Source organism: Panthera onca, chromosome B1, assembly GCF_046562875.1.
Source record: "Panthera onca isolate mPanOnc1 chromosome B1, mPanOnc1 haplotype 2, whole genome shotgun sequence".
NCBI classification, from domain to species: domain Eukaryota; kingdom Metazoa; phylum Chordata; class Mammalia; order Carnivora; family Felidae; genus Panthera; species Panthera onca.
The window spans coordinates 204,521,756-204,537,671 of record NC_138342.1 but is presented as its reverse complement, the minus strand read 5'-3'; the positions used below and the strand labels follow the sequence as shown (position 1 = coordinate 204,537,671).

General features: G+C 43.1%; 1 non-coding gene across 1 annotated transcript; it reads right to left on the bottom strand.

Moving 5' to 3' along the window:
- Positions 1 to 633: 633 nt before the first annotated feature.
- LOC132675905 (U6 spliceosomal RNA) lies at positions 634 to 740 on the bottom strand. The gene has a single exon (XR_009608900.3). It is a non-coding gene; the product is annotated as a U6 spliceosomal RNA (small nuclear RNA).
- Positions 741 to 15,916: the final 15,176 nt, after the last annotated feature.

Here is a 15,916-nt window from a genome sequence, read left to right as displayed (position 1 = left end):
TGCATTGAATATGTAGATTGCTTTGGATAGTATTGACCTTTTTTTAAAAATTAAAAAAAAATTTTTTTTTAACGTTTATTCATTTTTGAGAGACAGAGAGAGACAGGGCATGAGCGGGGAAGAACAGAGAGAGGAGGAGACACAGAATCCGAAGCAGGCTCCAGGCTCCGAGCTGCCAGCACAGAGCTCGACGCGGGGCTTGAAGTCACAAACTGCGAGATCATGACCTGAGCCAGTCAGACGCTCAACCGACTGGGCCACCCAGGTGCCCCAGTATCGACCTTTTAACAATATTTGTTCTTCCTATCCAGGAGCATGGAATCTTTTTCCATTTTTTTGTGTCTTCTTTAATTTCTTTCATAAGCTGTCTGTAGTTTTCAGCGTATACATTTTTCACCTCTTTGGCTAGATTTATTCCTAGGTATTTTATGGTTTTTGGTGCAACTGCAAATGGGATCCATTCCTTGATTTCTCTTTCTGTTGCTTCATTGTTGGTGAATAGCAATGCAACCGATTTCTGTGCGTTGATTTTATATCCTGCAACTTTGCCAAATTCATGGATCAGTTCTCGCAGTTTTTTGGTGGAATCTTTTGGGTTTTCCATATAGAACATCATGTCATCTGTGAAGAGCAAAAAAATGTGGAAGCGTCATGAATTTGCGTGTCATCCTTTTGCAGAGGCCATGCTAATCTTCTCTGTATCGTTCCAATTTTAGAATATGTGCTGCCGAAGTGAGCATTACCTTCACGTGGTTACTCTTATATACAGGTTCATTTCTCTCCAAAAGTTCTACCTCCATTCGTTAATGTACCATTTCTTTCAGGGAATATTTTCTGAGTTCTAGTCCTATTTCATAGCTTTCCCAAGCTGATCCACCTTGGACACACCCTTTTTCATTTTCTTTCATGACTCCCTCTTTCATATTTATATCATTCTGTTGACATTATTTGTTAGCTTAACTGCAATAAGAATCAAACCTAAACTCTGAGATTGGGCTTTCATAATTATTCAGAAATATTTCCTAGTAATTCCCAGTTCCTACCCTGTGCTCTAGACCCACTGGTGCCAAAGCCTCAAGGAAACCCTGTGAGCACATAGTTCCATGTATGTGCTTGGTTTCGTCATTTCTTCAGTAACCGCTGGCTGCATTCAGATCTCATAGGGCACGGTGCCAGCCATGTCATAGGGTTCGTAGGAAAATCCAACAGAGTTCTTCGTGGTGCCAGACCCTGCCCTTAACCTTCCCCAAAGGGCTCATTGGCTAAGATGACACCACAGTTAAGACCACAGGCTTTGGAATCTAATTTGTATGAATTCAAATCCTAAACAAACAAACAAACAAACAAACAAAAAAACTAAACAAACAAAAAACAAAAAAAACAACCACCAAATCCTAGTTCTATCTCTTAACTAAGGGTCAGGAAGATGACTTAACAACACCTGAAACCCAATGTCCTGATCCATCAGACAGTGTAAACCTCAAGAGTGTTATCTCAAGCATGTGTTATGCGGCTGCCAGGGCTACTTCATGGTTGGGACTCAATGAAAGGTAACCTATTCAAGGCAGAAAGACACAGAAATAGCTAACTTCTTGTAAGATGATTGTGGATCTTGATAGAAGGGAAATGTTACCTTAGAAGAAATGGAAATATTCATGATGTCCTCTTCCACATGGACCACCATTTCTTCTTTCCAGCCATCCGGATCCCAGGAGACCCTGGCCATATTCCTCATGTCTACAGAGTTGGTCCCCACTATTCCAGAGCTCAGTTCAATCCTACACCCACTCACTCAGATTCCTACTTTGTGCCAGATGCTGCCATGGACGCTGCCACTGATGCTGGAAATCCATCAGTGAGATTGATTGGTTCCTTTGAAAATCTCTCAGTCTCTTTTTTCTGTCTACTCACCCCACTGTCTTCCAGCCTCATACAGCGTTAGCATCTGTGCCGGGATTTCTTGTCCTTGCTCTGCAGCTGGCAGCAGAAGACCCTACCGCCTTGTGCTCGCTCCCTTCTCCACCTACACCCTCTCAGTGACACAGTCCGTTCCTCCAGGCCTCCTACACTCTGGAGCCTGGCTAGAATGCAAATAATTGATTAATCTCTACCACCAACTTAGCGCTGATTCTGGACACAAGCATCTGCCCTAGTGTCTCCCCAAGGAACTCTTCCTGTGGTCAAACATGATGGTAAACATTGCTCACTATGTCACCCTCTTAGACATTTAAAATGCACATGGACTCGGAGAAATCTTTCAGTAAAGATGCCCATTAATGTTTGCCAAGCTGGCATTTCCCAAACTTACACAGACCCTTTCACAAATAACAGCTGTGCATAACCACCAGAATAGGTGTTCCATGGTACCTGTTCTGGGAGATGCTCCTATTTATATCATCATTCTGTTGACATTAATTTGTTAGCTTTACTGCCATAAGACTGATGCTACCCTGAGAGCAGTGACTTTGCTGTCAGATTACTTAGTAGTTATAGCAGCTAATGCATATGACTGAGCAGCAGGTAAGCATATAATAGGTGCTCAATAAGAAGTGTCTTCTGGAAGCTCAGCTTCTCTAGAACAATCATGTTTCATATCTCGATTATACCTGGGTCTTACGTGAGCATCACTTTGTGTTTGCTCTGTAGATTTCTGGCCTCTTTGGTGCATTTTTAATTTTTAAAAATGTTTTTAAATGTTTGTTTATTTTTCAGATAGTTACACAACACTAGTAGGGGAGGGGCAGAGAAAGAGGGAGACACAGAATCTGAAGCAGGCTCCAGGCTCTGAGCTGTCAGCACAGAGCCCAACGTGGGCTCAAACCACAAGATCATGACCTGAGTTGAAGTCAGATGCTCAACTGACTGAGCCCCCCAGGAGCCCCTCAGTGCATTTTTTTAAAACAGACTTTTATTTTGTTAAAAAAATTTTAAGCTTATTTATTTATTTTGAGAGAGACAGAGACAGTGTGAGCAGGGGAGGGGCAGTGAGAGAAGGAGAGAGAGAGAGAGAGAGAGAGAGAGAGAGAGAGAGAAAATGAGAATCCCAAGTAGGCTCCATGCTGTTAGCACAGAGCCTGACCCAGGGCTTGAACTGATGAAACTGTGAGATCATGACCTGAGCCAAAACCAAGAGTCAGATGCTTACCTGACTGAGCCACCCAGGTGCCACTAAAAGGTTAATTTAAAGCAGAGTTTATAAATAAGGATTTTTGTGAACTATTGATTCATGGGATCGTAACAGGTATTAAGGCAAAATCTTCTACAGTGAATCAAATTTGGATAAGCTAGCGTTAAATAACATTATTGCAGGATTTCTGGAAACATCTAATGTGTTCATGTGTGCTGTAACACATGTGAACATAGCAGTAGGCATCATCAAGTGTCCTTGACCTGGAAGGCCATTTTCCCCCAATGCATTTCGTGGGGCTGGCGTTCTGCAGAAATTCTGTATTAAACATTTTCTCAGTATAGCGTCCTAAGAACAAAATCATTATTTCAAATTTATTAGAGATGTTCTCGTTAATTTACTAGACTCCTACACCCTAATCTCTCATGAAATAATTCCAGTTATTATTATTACTAGGTGAATGGGAGACAATCTAGTGCCAGGACAAAACACTGGGCAGAACTGAGGAAATCTGAATTACGGTTCTAGCTGCATTAGAGTCTAGCCATGAGAAACTTCAAATATTTTAAATACAATCAAAACAATGTTTTAATAATTTCTTAATTTAACAATTTATTAATCACTTAAATATAATTTTATTAAAAGCTTGTGTATGTTGCATTTTCAAGAACTCCACAATTCTTGAACCATGTCATGTTACATTTGATCTTCATAACGGTTTCAATTTCGGTACATATTCTGTGGTAACTATCATTTGTTTTAGCTCATTCCTACCGTTGCATTGAAGGAAAGCCTTTTAGTCACTCTGAAAATGAAGCATTAACTTTGAATGTTGCCAATAATCGTGGTTCCAAATTTATATCATTAAACTTTTGGTACTATTTTGGAGGAGTCAGTTGTGTCCAAGTGTATTTGTTATATTGTCTGTGAGATTGTTCCTTTCATAATGTATTTGCGCAGGCAGTGCCGAAAGGGAAGTCCAGCTGGAACCAGAAGGTGTGCTCTCTGAGAATCTAAGACGTTTTTGGGTTTGTGCAGTCTTCTTGCAGAAGAAACCAAAGTTGGTCTTTGGAGTGAAGAAATTGTCTTCGGGAAGGGGCGTTGAGAGGGCCTGCCTTCTTCCCGTTCATTTCCAAAATGGATTGGGACAACCGGGTGATGCGTTGACTGGAGGATGCATCCTGCAGGGCGTCCACCCACCCTGGGTAAGGCAGCACCACACGAGGAGCCAAAAATGCCAGCCTCAAGGATAGGGCAGTGCCCAGCTGAAGAAGGCCGCCATGGCAGCTTTGGGCGTGTCCAGAGGTGATGTCCCTGGAGGAGGTGACCTCTGTGGCCAGGAAGGGGTGTGACAGCATCCTTGGGACAGACATCACGGGGAGATGCTAAGAAAGGAGAGGAGGACAAGGTGGCTGTATGTGGGGGCCTGAGGTGTCCCTTTGTTGCTCTTAGATGTGACTGGGTGGAGAAGGCTTAGGGAGCATCCCCTCACAGCTGACCGCTCTAGGTGCATAAATGTGCCTCATCACCAGCCATGTGCCCCCACCTGGGAGGCCCTCTGCCCTTCACCCTAAACATTGAAACCTGGAGAGGCGTGAGGTAAGGCGGGCTCTGTAGTGCCCTGAGAAAGGGTCATGCATGCAGAGTCCCTTAGGAGCCACCTCAGCCTCACAGGGGTGGCTGCTTTATGGTCCCCAGGAAATTGAGGAGAGGCAGGCTGGCTGGCAGGAGGCGGGAGGGACTGCTGAGTCCTCTAAGCAAGGAAAATCCCCAGGAAAATTTTCCCTGTTATTGTAGAAATGACATACCACTAAAGTAGTTTCGCTGCCAGACAGACATCCAAGTACATATGAGACTTGGTATCATAAAACATCACTTCAGATCACTGGGAAGAAGCGGACTGTTCAGTAGTTTGTGCTGAGTTCCATTTCACTCTTTATACCAAAATAAATTCCAGTTTGACAAATGATTTAAACAAACAAATGAAATAGTAAAAGTACATTAAGAAAACATGAGAGAATTGATGTTATAATCTTGCAGCAGAAAAATTATAAACAATCCAAACTATGAAAACTATAAAGAAAAATATGACAGATTTGACCACATAAAAATTTTAAATTTCTACATTATTTTTTAAAATATCATCAACAAAGCTAGGATATAATGTAAAACTGACAAAAAGTGTTTTCAAGAAATATGACAGAAAAATGACCAATTACATTAATATGCAAAGGGCTTTTTATAAATCAACAAACAAAAGGAAAGGCAAATCAGGATGGACAAAGGACAAAAGTAATTTCACTGAAAATAATTAAATGATCAGTGAGCATATGAAAAGATAAAATTTAAATGGTAATAAATGTATTGAAATAAAAAATTAACTTTTCAATAAATAATATAACTGAAGTCATAGAAAAATAACCCCTCACATCTGTTGGAAATGATAGAAATACTCATGAAAAAGACTTTGGTCAAATAAACGAACATACTGCCATAAAATGGAATACAGTGAAACTTGAGGTCGATTTTAATGAATTGTATGGAAGATTTCCAGTATCGTTAAATTTTTTAATCAAAAACTTTGTATAGAATGATACCATTTTTATTTTTAAAAAACAGATACATATATATTTAATGGAAATACAAGCATAGATGTTCTTGGAAGTGCTGATATTCTTCCAAGTAGTATATAATAAAAGTGGTCAATAGCCAGTATCCAAAAAAAATCACATGATCAAACTTATAGAAAACAGATGAACATATGGGAAGGGGGAAAAGAAAAAAAGTGAGAAGGAAACAAAGCACCAGAGATAAACCACGTCAGTGAACACACCTGTACGGTGGGGCTGTGGTGTGACGCAGAGGATCCCGTGTGTGAGAAGACACAGGACCCTGGGCTGCAGATGCACTGCCTGGACTATGAACGCTTCCCACACCGCGGTCCTAGTGCACTTGTGATCCCCAAAGGCAGGCCCTCCGAGGGGAGGGACTGGCTGCACAGGGACCTCCTCTCAACAACAAGCCTATGGGGCTCCACCTCCAGGGCCTCACCACCACCACCCAGGGCCTCACCGCAGCCACCACCACCACCACCTGTTCCATCAGTAGCTCACCCCCTGTAGAGCCATTGCTGTCCTGGGCAGAGTTGAGGCCTGCAGTCCAATCTGCTTCTGAGTAATTAGTCTGTGTAGCCTGGCTTGGAAATTGGTGCCCTGTGTGTTTCTGGGGTCCACACCACATCAGAGAGAATCTTTGTTCAAAATTGCAGTTTTCACGATTGCTTTTAAGATAGATTTGGTCAGAATGTCACCTGGGATGCCTAATTTGACTAGTTTTCTGAAATCCTCATGGCTCCTATACTTTTGAGCATCTTATTTAGTGGACCAAGTAGACTTATACCCATCATGTCTTTAGACAGCCAGGAAGGGGTGCCTGGGTGGCTCAGTCAGTTAAGTGCCGACTTTGGCTCAGGTCATAATCTCATGGTTTGTGGGTCTGAGCCCTGCATCAGGCTCTGTGCTGACAGCTAGGAGCCTGGACCCTGCTTTGGATTCTGTGTCTCCCTCTCTCTCTGCCCCTCCCTTGCTCACATTCTGTTTCTCTCTCTCTCTCTGAAAAAAAAAAAAAAAAATTAAAAAAATTTTAAATACCTGGAAAGGTATTTTCAGTCTCCCACAGAAAAGAGAGTAAATGTGTATTTCCAAAAGGTGGTTAAGACATTACCATTGGCTTCTATGTGCTCCTACAAAGCTTAGAAAGTGATTTCCTAAAAAGCCTCTCCAGCAATCGAACAAATTGGTCAAACTTTTGATAAAGTGTTTCAAATCTAGGAAATAAAGCACAGGTGGCTTTTTAGAATTGCTACTCAAAAAACTCAGGTCCTGCTCTCCCTCCCTTCCCATTGAGCCCCTTGCCTGAGGTCAAAGCAGAGACCGTGACCCTCGTCTGTTGTTTGGTTCAGTAGCTTTTCTATTTCTGCTGAAACACAGGTAGGCTTTCAGAAGAAACACTGTTTTCAAGTCCAGATCACCTCTCCTGCACAGTGTGTTCATTGTCAGCATAATTTTGTCCCAGGAAGAACTCCATATGAAACACGAGTCACTGTGTAAATTAGGAAAGTCAGCAAATTAATAAAAAAAGAGTCAGGAGAAACCTGCAGAATTATTCACGGTTGTTGCCAAAACCCTTGCCCCCCTGTGTGAGTCTCAAGGGCCATATAATATCTTGCTTTCTTCAGGCCAAGCTATTGAAGCTTCAGTCACCATGTGGGTCAGTGTGGGGGCGCAGGACAGGGGAGAAGAGGGGACCTCCATTCCAGTTACATGATTGAAAGGAAAGTGTCCATGGACTTTCCAATTTGGAGAACAGCAAATCAACTGAAAACCAGTGAGAACACATGGAAAGCAAGGGAGTCACTTTGTATTTTTACGGTGGTGAAGGCTGAATTGGTCCCAGCCAGGGGCAGGCACCCTACCTCAGGGCATTTGTAGGCTGGGCGGGTCTTTCACGGCAGCAAAGACCTCCAAGTGGGCAAGTGTGCTTTGGCCATGTGATGGCGCCTTGCGAAGAACAATTGTGGAAACTGTGTTCGCTTTTCAAGGCAACCTTTAGAAGGCACCGGAACATTTATAGGCAGCCTGAATTTGCAAATTTACAAATCAGTACTCCTATCAGGCAAAGGCCGGGGCCGCCTGTTGAATATAGAGAAGTCTTCAAGGCCACTCAGTAACTGTAAAAGGATGAACATATTTGGAAAGGTTCTGATCAAAATGCAAAGGAAAAGTCACTGTACGTTTGACAAGCATAATATACGACACCATAAGCCACTGGAAAGTAGAGTTCTTGAGATCATTCTAGTCTCAAAGATCCTGTGAAGGGGAGCCCAGTGTGGGGACACCGGGGTCTCATATATGTCTGCTTGGAAGAGGTCGCCTGTACAGGTGGCCAGGAGCAACAGGGTTAGGCGAAAAGGCCTCCTGCTGGCACCCCCTGGCCCCCTTGAAGTTCCTCCACGTGTCACTCTCAGCCTGGCTTTGCCCAGGGTCTGCAGCCCCCCCCCCCGTGGCCCCCACACCCCACCTCCCACTGCCTGCCTCTTCCTGTGGACCCCCACCAGATCTGTGCTCCAGCCAAGTCCTAACTCACGGAGGATGACGCAGTAGCTTTTAGAAGTGAGACAAAACCTGAAGACAAATGTATTTCACATCCTAACAGATGAAGGATGGGTGGATCTGAATTAACCCAACTTCTTGCTTGTAGACCTGACACTGGTCCCAAACCTTGCACCTTTCATCTGCCAGTTACTGAGTCCATTAGAGGGTTCACCTTCTCTGGAATTCAACCATTTGTAACTCTTTTATTTTTAATAGATCACAGATACCAAAAAGAGTACAACACACATGTTTAGCTCAGTGATTTACTACAAGGATAGCACCTTTGGGATGACAATAGAGGCCCATCCTTGCGCCCTGTCTTGTTCTCCACCCCTTGTCCCCTGGTGCCAACCAGGGTCCTGACCCCTCAAGGAAGGGCTCCCTTGTGCTTGTGAAAGATTTGTTACCCAACAGTACAGGCCCAGGCAGTACACTTTCATTCTACCTACTCCTTTTTTAAATGTTTACTTTTTCTTTAGGGTAGTGTAGGGTTTACAGCAAAACTGAAGGAAAGGTGCAGAGATCTCCTGTGTAGGCCCCGCCTCCCATCATCAATACTCCTGACAGAGGTCACTTTTGTTCCAAGTGATGAGCCCACATGGACATGCTGCCATCACGCAGGGCCCACAGGTTTCTCCTGGCATTGGATGTTCTATGGGTTTGGACGGAGGTAGGATGACATGTGTTCATCGCTGCAGTCACACAGAGAAGCCTCACTGCCCTAGAGCCCTGTGCTCTGCCTCCTCCCGGTCCTCAGCCCATGGCTGGTCTTACTCTAAAGCTTCGTCCCCACAGGGCCCACCTCTGTTCCTTTCTCTTTCTCACTTGCCTCCATGGGAGTTGGGAGAACGGAGAACCTAGGCCACTTCTGCAGGGTTTCCTACAGCCCAGGTTTGCAGATGGTGGATTCTGGTGCAGCTCAGACTGGCAGCTGAGTCCAGTGGCTCCCTCAGACTCAGGCACCATCTGTCCTGCAAGACCGTCTTCTTTTACCAGGCGGCAAGGAAAGTGCCTTTGTCTCTTTGGGAGATGTTGCCAGCTGTTGAGTCTCAATTTATAGATCCATTAGTTCATTAAAATGCTCAACTCATTTATATTACTTATTAGTTGGCACACCTTTAAAAACAGATACTTTCATCTATTTGATTACTCAGTGGTATAGTACATATAGAAAAGGGAAAATAAATGATTATGTCCCTTTATCAGTTTTCAAGATAAAAATTGATTTGCTATCATTCTCTGAAGGTGACCAATGACCATTTTCATTATCATGAAGTTATGGTTTTAAATATAATGCATGGTGGCACAAGAACAGACACTCAGATCAATGGAATAGAATAGAGAACCCAGAAATGGACCCACAAACGTATTGGCAACTAAATTTGACAAAGCAGGAAAGAATAATAAAGACAGTCTCTTCAGCAAGTGGTGCTGGGAAAACTGGACAGCGACATGCAGAAGAATGAACCTGGACCACTTTCTTACACCATACACAAGAATAAACTCAAAATGGATGAAAGACCTCAATGTCAGACAGGAATCCATCAAAATCCTCGAGGAGAAAGCAGGCAAAAACCTGCTTTGACCTTTCCCGCAGCAATTTCTTACTCAACACGTCTCCAGAGGCAAGGGAAACAAAGGCAAAAATGAACTACTGGAACCTCATCAAAATAAAAAGCTTCTGCACAGCGAAGGAAACAATCAGCAAAACTAAAAGGCAACTGACAGAATGGGAAGAGATTTGCAAATGACATATCAGATAAAGGGTTAGTATCCAAAATCTACAAAGATGTTATCAAACTCAACACCCAAAGAACAAATAATCCAGGGAAGAAATGGGCAAAAGACATGAATAGACACTTCTCCAAAGAAGACATCCAGATGGCCAGCCAACACATGACAAAATGCTCAATATTGCTCATCATCAGGGAAATACAAATCAAAACCACAAGGAGATACCAGCTGACACCTGTCAGAATGGCTAACATTAACAACTCAGGCAACAACACATGTTGGCGAGGATGTGGAGAAAGATGATCTCTTTTGCACTGCTGGTGGGAATGCAAGCTGGTGCGGCCACTCTGGAAAACAGTATGGAGGTTTCTCAAAAAACTAAAAATAGAACTACACTACGACCCAGCAATTGCACTACTAGGCATTTATCCAAGGGATATGGGTGTGCTGTTTCAAAGGGACACATGCACCCCCATGTTCATAGCAGCACTATCAACAATAGCCAAAGTATGGAAAGAGCCCAAATGTCCATCAAAGGATGAATGGATAAAGAAAATGTGGTATATATATATATATATATATATATATATATACAATGGAGTATTACTTGGCAATCAAAAAGAATGAAATCTTACCATTTGCAACTACGTGGATGGAACTGGAGGGTATTATGCTAAGTGAAATTAGTCAGAGAAAGACAAAAATCATATGACTTCACCCATATGAGGACTTGAAGAGACAAAACAGATGAACATAAGGGAAGGGAAACAAAAATAATATAAAAACAGGGAGGGGGACAAAATAAAAGAGACTCATAAATATGGAGAACAAACTGAGGGTTGCTGGAGGGGTTGTGGGAGGGGGGAATGGGTTAAATGGGTAAGGGGCATTAAGGAATCTACTGAAATCATTGCTTCACTATATGCTAACTAATTTGGAGGTAAAGTTTAAAAAGTAAAAAAAGTTAAATAAAAAAATATAATGCATGGGTTTCAATCAATTGCAATTTGCTATTATTTTTCTTTTTTTATTTAAAAACACTTTTTTAATGTTTATTTTTGAGAGAGAGTGAGCAGGAGAGGGGCAGAGAGGGAGAGGGAGACAGAATCCAAAGCAGGCTCCGCGCTGTCAGCAAAGAGCCAGACGCAGGGGTTGATCCCATGAACTGTGAGATCACAGCCTGAGCTGAAGTTGGATGCTCAACCAACTGAGCCACCCAGGTGCCCCAATATTCTTTTGAAATCTCCAATGATTCCATGTTTGGCCAGTGGGAGCCTCTTAAATTTTGGTCATGAATTCTTTTAACCCTTTTAAGTCCAAGTAGAGTTTGGTTGCTTCCTTGCTTCCTTCCTATCCAATAATGCAGGTCACCTTGGTATTTCAGGTCACAGACATGTGCACTAGGGGTGCCCACTGCTCTGGTTAGTCATGAGTTCACACTGCTACTTCCCAATCCAATTCAGGAACACAGGGTTTTTACATAATGTCTTGTGTACCACATTCATATCCCCCTTCTTCTGCTCAAAGAATCCCAGTTCTCTGGGCGCCTGGGTGGTTTAGTCAGTTTAGTGTCTGACTCTTGATTTTGGCTCGGGTCATGATCCTCAGGTCATGGAATCAAGCCTGGAGTTGGGCTCTGCCCTGAGTGTGGAGCCTGCTTGGGATTCTCTCTCTCTCTCTCTCTCTCTCTCTCTCTCTCCCCCTGACTCACACACTCTCTCTCTAAAATAAAATATAAAAATAAAAAGAATGCCAGTTCTGAAGCTCATGGAGTTGACAGAATGAAAATATCCCACAATCACTCGTGCTTTATCATACTTTATATACACAACAGCCTCAGAATAACAAGGAAATACTATCAGTACCAGCATAATTACCTTGAGCAATAAAAAAACTACATGTGCTCTCCCTGATCTCCCCCTGTTTCTGTGATGTGAGTCTCTCGTAGGCGGCATATAGTTGGGTCTTGTTTTTTTTATCCATTCAAACACTCTATGCCTTTTGATTGGAGGATGTCATCCATGTACATTTGACGTAATTACTGATAGTTATGTTCTTATTGCCATTTTGTTACTTGTTTTCTGGGCTTCTTGGAACTGGACGTCTGTTTCCTTGTTCAGGTTAAGGACGTTTTCAGCCATTATTTGTTCAAGTGAGTGTGTTGCTCCTTTCTCTCTCTTCTTCTTCTTCTGGGACTCTGTAATGCGAACGTTGGCCCACCTGAGATGGTCTCACAAATCCCGTAAGTTTTGTACGTTGGTTTTCCATTCTCTTTTTTCTCTTTGCTCCTGTGAGTGGATGAGTCCACTGCCTTGTCTTCAAAGTGTGCTGGTCTATTCTGCTTCATCCAGTTTGCTGTTGAACGCCATTGATCATATCCTCCAGTTCAGTTATTATATTCTTCAGCTCTGTGGCCTCTATTTGGTACTTTCTTATATTAGTATCTCTTTGCTACAGTTCTTACCATGTTCGTCTATTTTTCTCCTGTTTATTTTTATGACCATTACTTTAAACTCTTTATCAGGTAAATTACTTATTTCTATTTTATTAAGTTTTTTTTCTGAGCTTTTATCTTGTTCTTACATTTGGAACATATCCTTTTGTTTATTCATTTTGATGGACTCTGTTGGTTTCTCTGCATTAGATGACACAGCCACCTCTCCCAGTTGTGAGGAGTGGCCTCGTGTGGGAAATAAACGTTCGCATTCAACCTATCCTAGTTCTTGGTTTTCTCTCAAACCTTCATGATTGTCTAAGCTGCCTATTTTATTTTTATCAGCTCTGAGTACATAAGGGTGTGCCAAGACTTATTAGTGTTCCAAAGGGGAGGATCTCATTCAGCACCTTAATGCAGGTTGATTGGAAGCCAGACCCTCAGACCAAAGCTTTTAAAGTATGCAGATATATACAGTCCTGTGGGACTAAAAGAATGAGCCCCATGGAGCACTGGAATCAGGCAATCTGGAGGTGTCCCTGGGTGGCAGAGTTCCAGATGAGTGTATTGGCTCCTTTTTGGGAGATACCAGTGAGCTGTCATGAGGTAGACAGAGAATGCAAACATGGCACCCACCAGCCTACCTTCCCTGGGTGCACCTGCACAGGTGTGTGCTGAACCTGAAGCTTGTGCCTCAGCCTGAAGTTCCAGGTCAAGCAAATAAGCACTCTTTCACAGAAAGACATCATGTGTTTCTGTTTGCTATCTCTTTAGTGGTTTGGGGTGGTAGCCTGCCAGAAGTTGTATCTGATTTTTACATTCCCGTGGGACCACAGAATGCAAGGTCCCCTGGTCTTCAGAAGTGGGCAGTCAAGGGGAATGCCCTGAGTGGCAGCCACAAACCCAGGGCACCAGATGCGAGGAAAAGCTCCCTTCCAGGAGATGCTAGCACTCTGGAATGCAGCAGACAGGGACACAAAAATGGCACCTGCCAGCTGGATCAAGGCAGAGCAGGAACATACAAATGGTACCCACTGGGAGGGGAAAAGATTGTGCCCACCAGCTGGAGGCTAGACAGCACGAAGATGGTGATCACCAATATCTGTCCCCAGAGAGTATCCCAGTAGGTTCCTATATCCGTGTATTAAATGAGATACCTGCCCCTTAGGCTTACACTTTAATATAAGCAAATGAGCATGCTTCACATAAGTCTGGGCACAGTTGGCTGCCTCTGCACTGGGTGGGTCTAAGCACACGAGCCTTTTAGGAGCCATTTCTCAGTTCTTTATAGCCTTATGGCTATCATGGATATAAGTCCCATCAGGCTTCAAAGCTAGACATTTTGGAGGCTTCTCTCTCAGGTGCAGGACCTAAAAGTTGGGGTTCCCAATGTGGGAACCCTTCAACCCTCAGGAAGAAGCTCTAGGTTTTGAGTTCCTTCCTGATTGTGGGGCACTGCACCAGGGTTGAGTTTATGCTGAGCTTGTGTCTCAGTCTCTCCAACCTTCAGTGTGTTCAATTAGTACTTGCCCAATGGGTAGGGCTCAATCTGCTAGTTGTAGAGACAATTGCAGAGGAAATTGTCCATTGATACAATTTTTTATTTTTTAAAATATTTTTTAATATTTGTTTATTTTTCAGAGAGTTAGAGACAGAACACTAGCAGGGGAGGGGCAGAGAAAGAGGGAGACACAGAATCTGAAGCAGGCTCCAGGCTCTGAGCTGTCAGCACAGAGCCCGATGTGGGCTCGAACCACAAGATCATGACCTGAGTTGAAGTCAGATGTTCAACTGACCTGAGCCACCCAGGTGCCCCTTGGTGCATTTTTTTAAAACAGACTTTATTTTATTTTTAAAAAATTTAAGCTTATTTATTTATTTTGAGAGAGACAGAGACAGTGTGAGTAGGGGAAGGGCAGTGAGAGGAGAGAGAGAGAGAGAGAGAGAGAGAGAGAGAGATTGAGAGAGAGAATCCCAAGCAGGATCCGTGCTGTCAGCACAGAGCCCGATGCGGGGCTCAAACTCATGAACTGTGAGATGATGATGTGAGCCGAAGTCGGATGCTTAACCTACTGAGCCACCCAAGCGCCCCAATGACATCCAGTTTTAGATGTAATTGTGTGCTTTGTAATCACCCGCTGAGTCATGAGAGGTATAGTCAAGACTAGCCAGGTCCTGACTCACAGAAATGTATTAGCATCAGTTTGAGCCCGCACAAAGCCTGTCTGCCGGCTGAGAAACATCACTAACTGCATTATCAGGGAGGAGGAAACACCGAGTGAACGGCATCTACTGTTAGCACGATAGGATTCAGAGAGAGGGAAGTTTCAACTCAAGCTGATAGTCAAGAAGGAAGAGTTCAAATTTGGCCTGGGACTGAAGAGCCGGCTCAAGTGGGGATGATTTGAAAGAGAGTAGGAAGATAAAAGAGAAAGAATACAAATGTCTAGATTGTTCAAGAACCAAGAGTTGGGGGAAGGCCTGTCTCAGAGCCAGTATAGCTTTACATGGCTTCAAACAGAATCTAGTGATACCAAAGTTCAAGTCAAAAGCAACACACAGGGCTCCCACTTGCTGTGCAATTCTGTCTATACCTAGAACTCAGGGACATTACTTGCCACTGAACAAGTATATTTTTCTTCAGAAATCGGGTTCTCTTTTCCCAGGATTTGAGTCACTTCCTGCCCATTGATTCTTTCAGCCTTGGGAAATACTTACCATGCAATAAGCGGAAAAGAAAAAAGGTGTTGCTTGGTGCATGTTAAGCGCGTTAGTAAAATAGGCTGACTGAAAGTGAAACGAGTGGCTGGCTCTCGGTCTCAGTGATACAGAACCAGAGAATATTTGAAATTACTATGTTTCCTGAGTTTTAGTTTCTTCACCCGGAGAAAACACTATGATCATGCAGTTTCCTTCTAACTCTCAGATTCTCTGAGGCCCATGGGTGTACCATCTCTGTCTGCATTCTGAACCTCACTATCTAGAATGTCATTATAGATAGAAAGCCACACTCACCCCACTTTCTGAATTTTAAACGTGGCCAACCCGCAAAGATATAAACCGGGAGGGGTGTGTGAATGTGGGATACGCTTTGGCTTCAGAACACAAGAGCATGGGACGCTTCAAGGCTTAGAGTGTGAGTGAGTGGAGTGCAAGACGTTCAGTGGTTCCATTAGCTGCTGAAGCTGTACACAGAGTGGATACAGGAGACATTCTTTAATACCACTGGCCTCAGCACCTCATTTCCTCCTCCTGATATGCCAGTGCGGCCCACAAAAATCTCTGGGGCACATTAGAATTGCTATCATATATATGAGTTGCTCTGACCAAAATCATTTTGATTTTCTCAAACTGTTTTTTAGTATTTTTTACATATTTGAGAAAAAAGACATTTTGAGAAAATCCTGTTGTAAGATAATAGCTAGCATTTTTGTAGTACTTCAACTTTACAAAATATTTGACATTCAT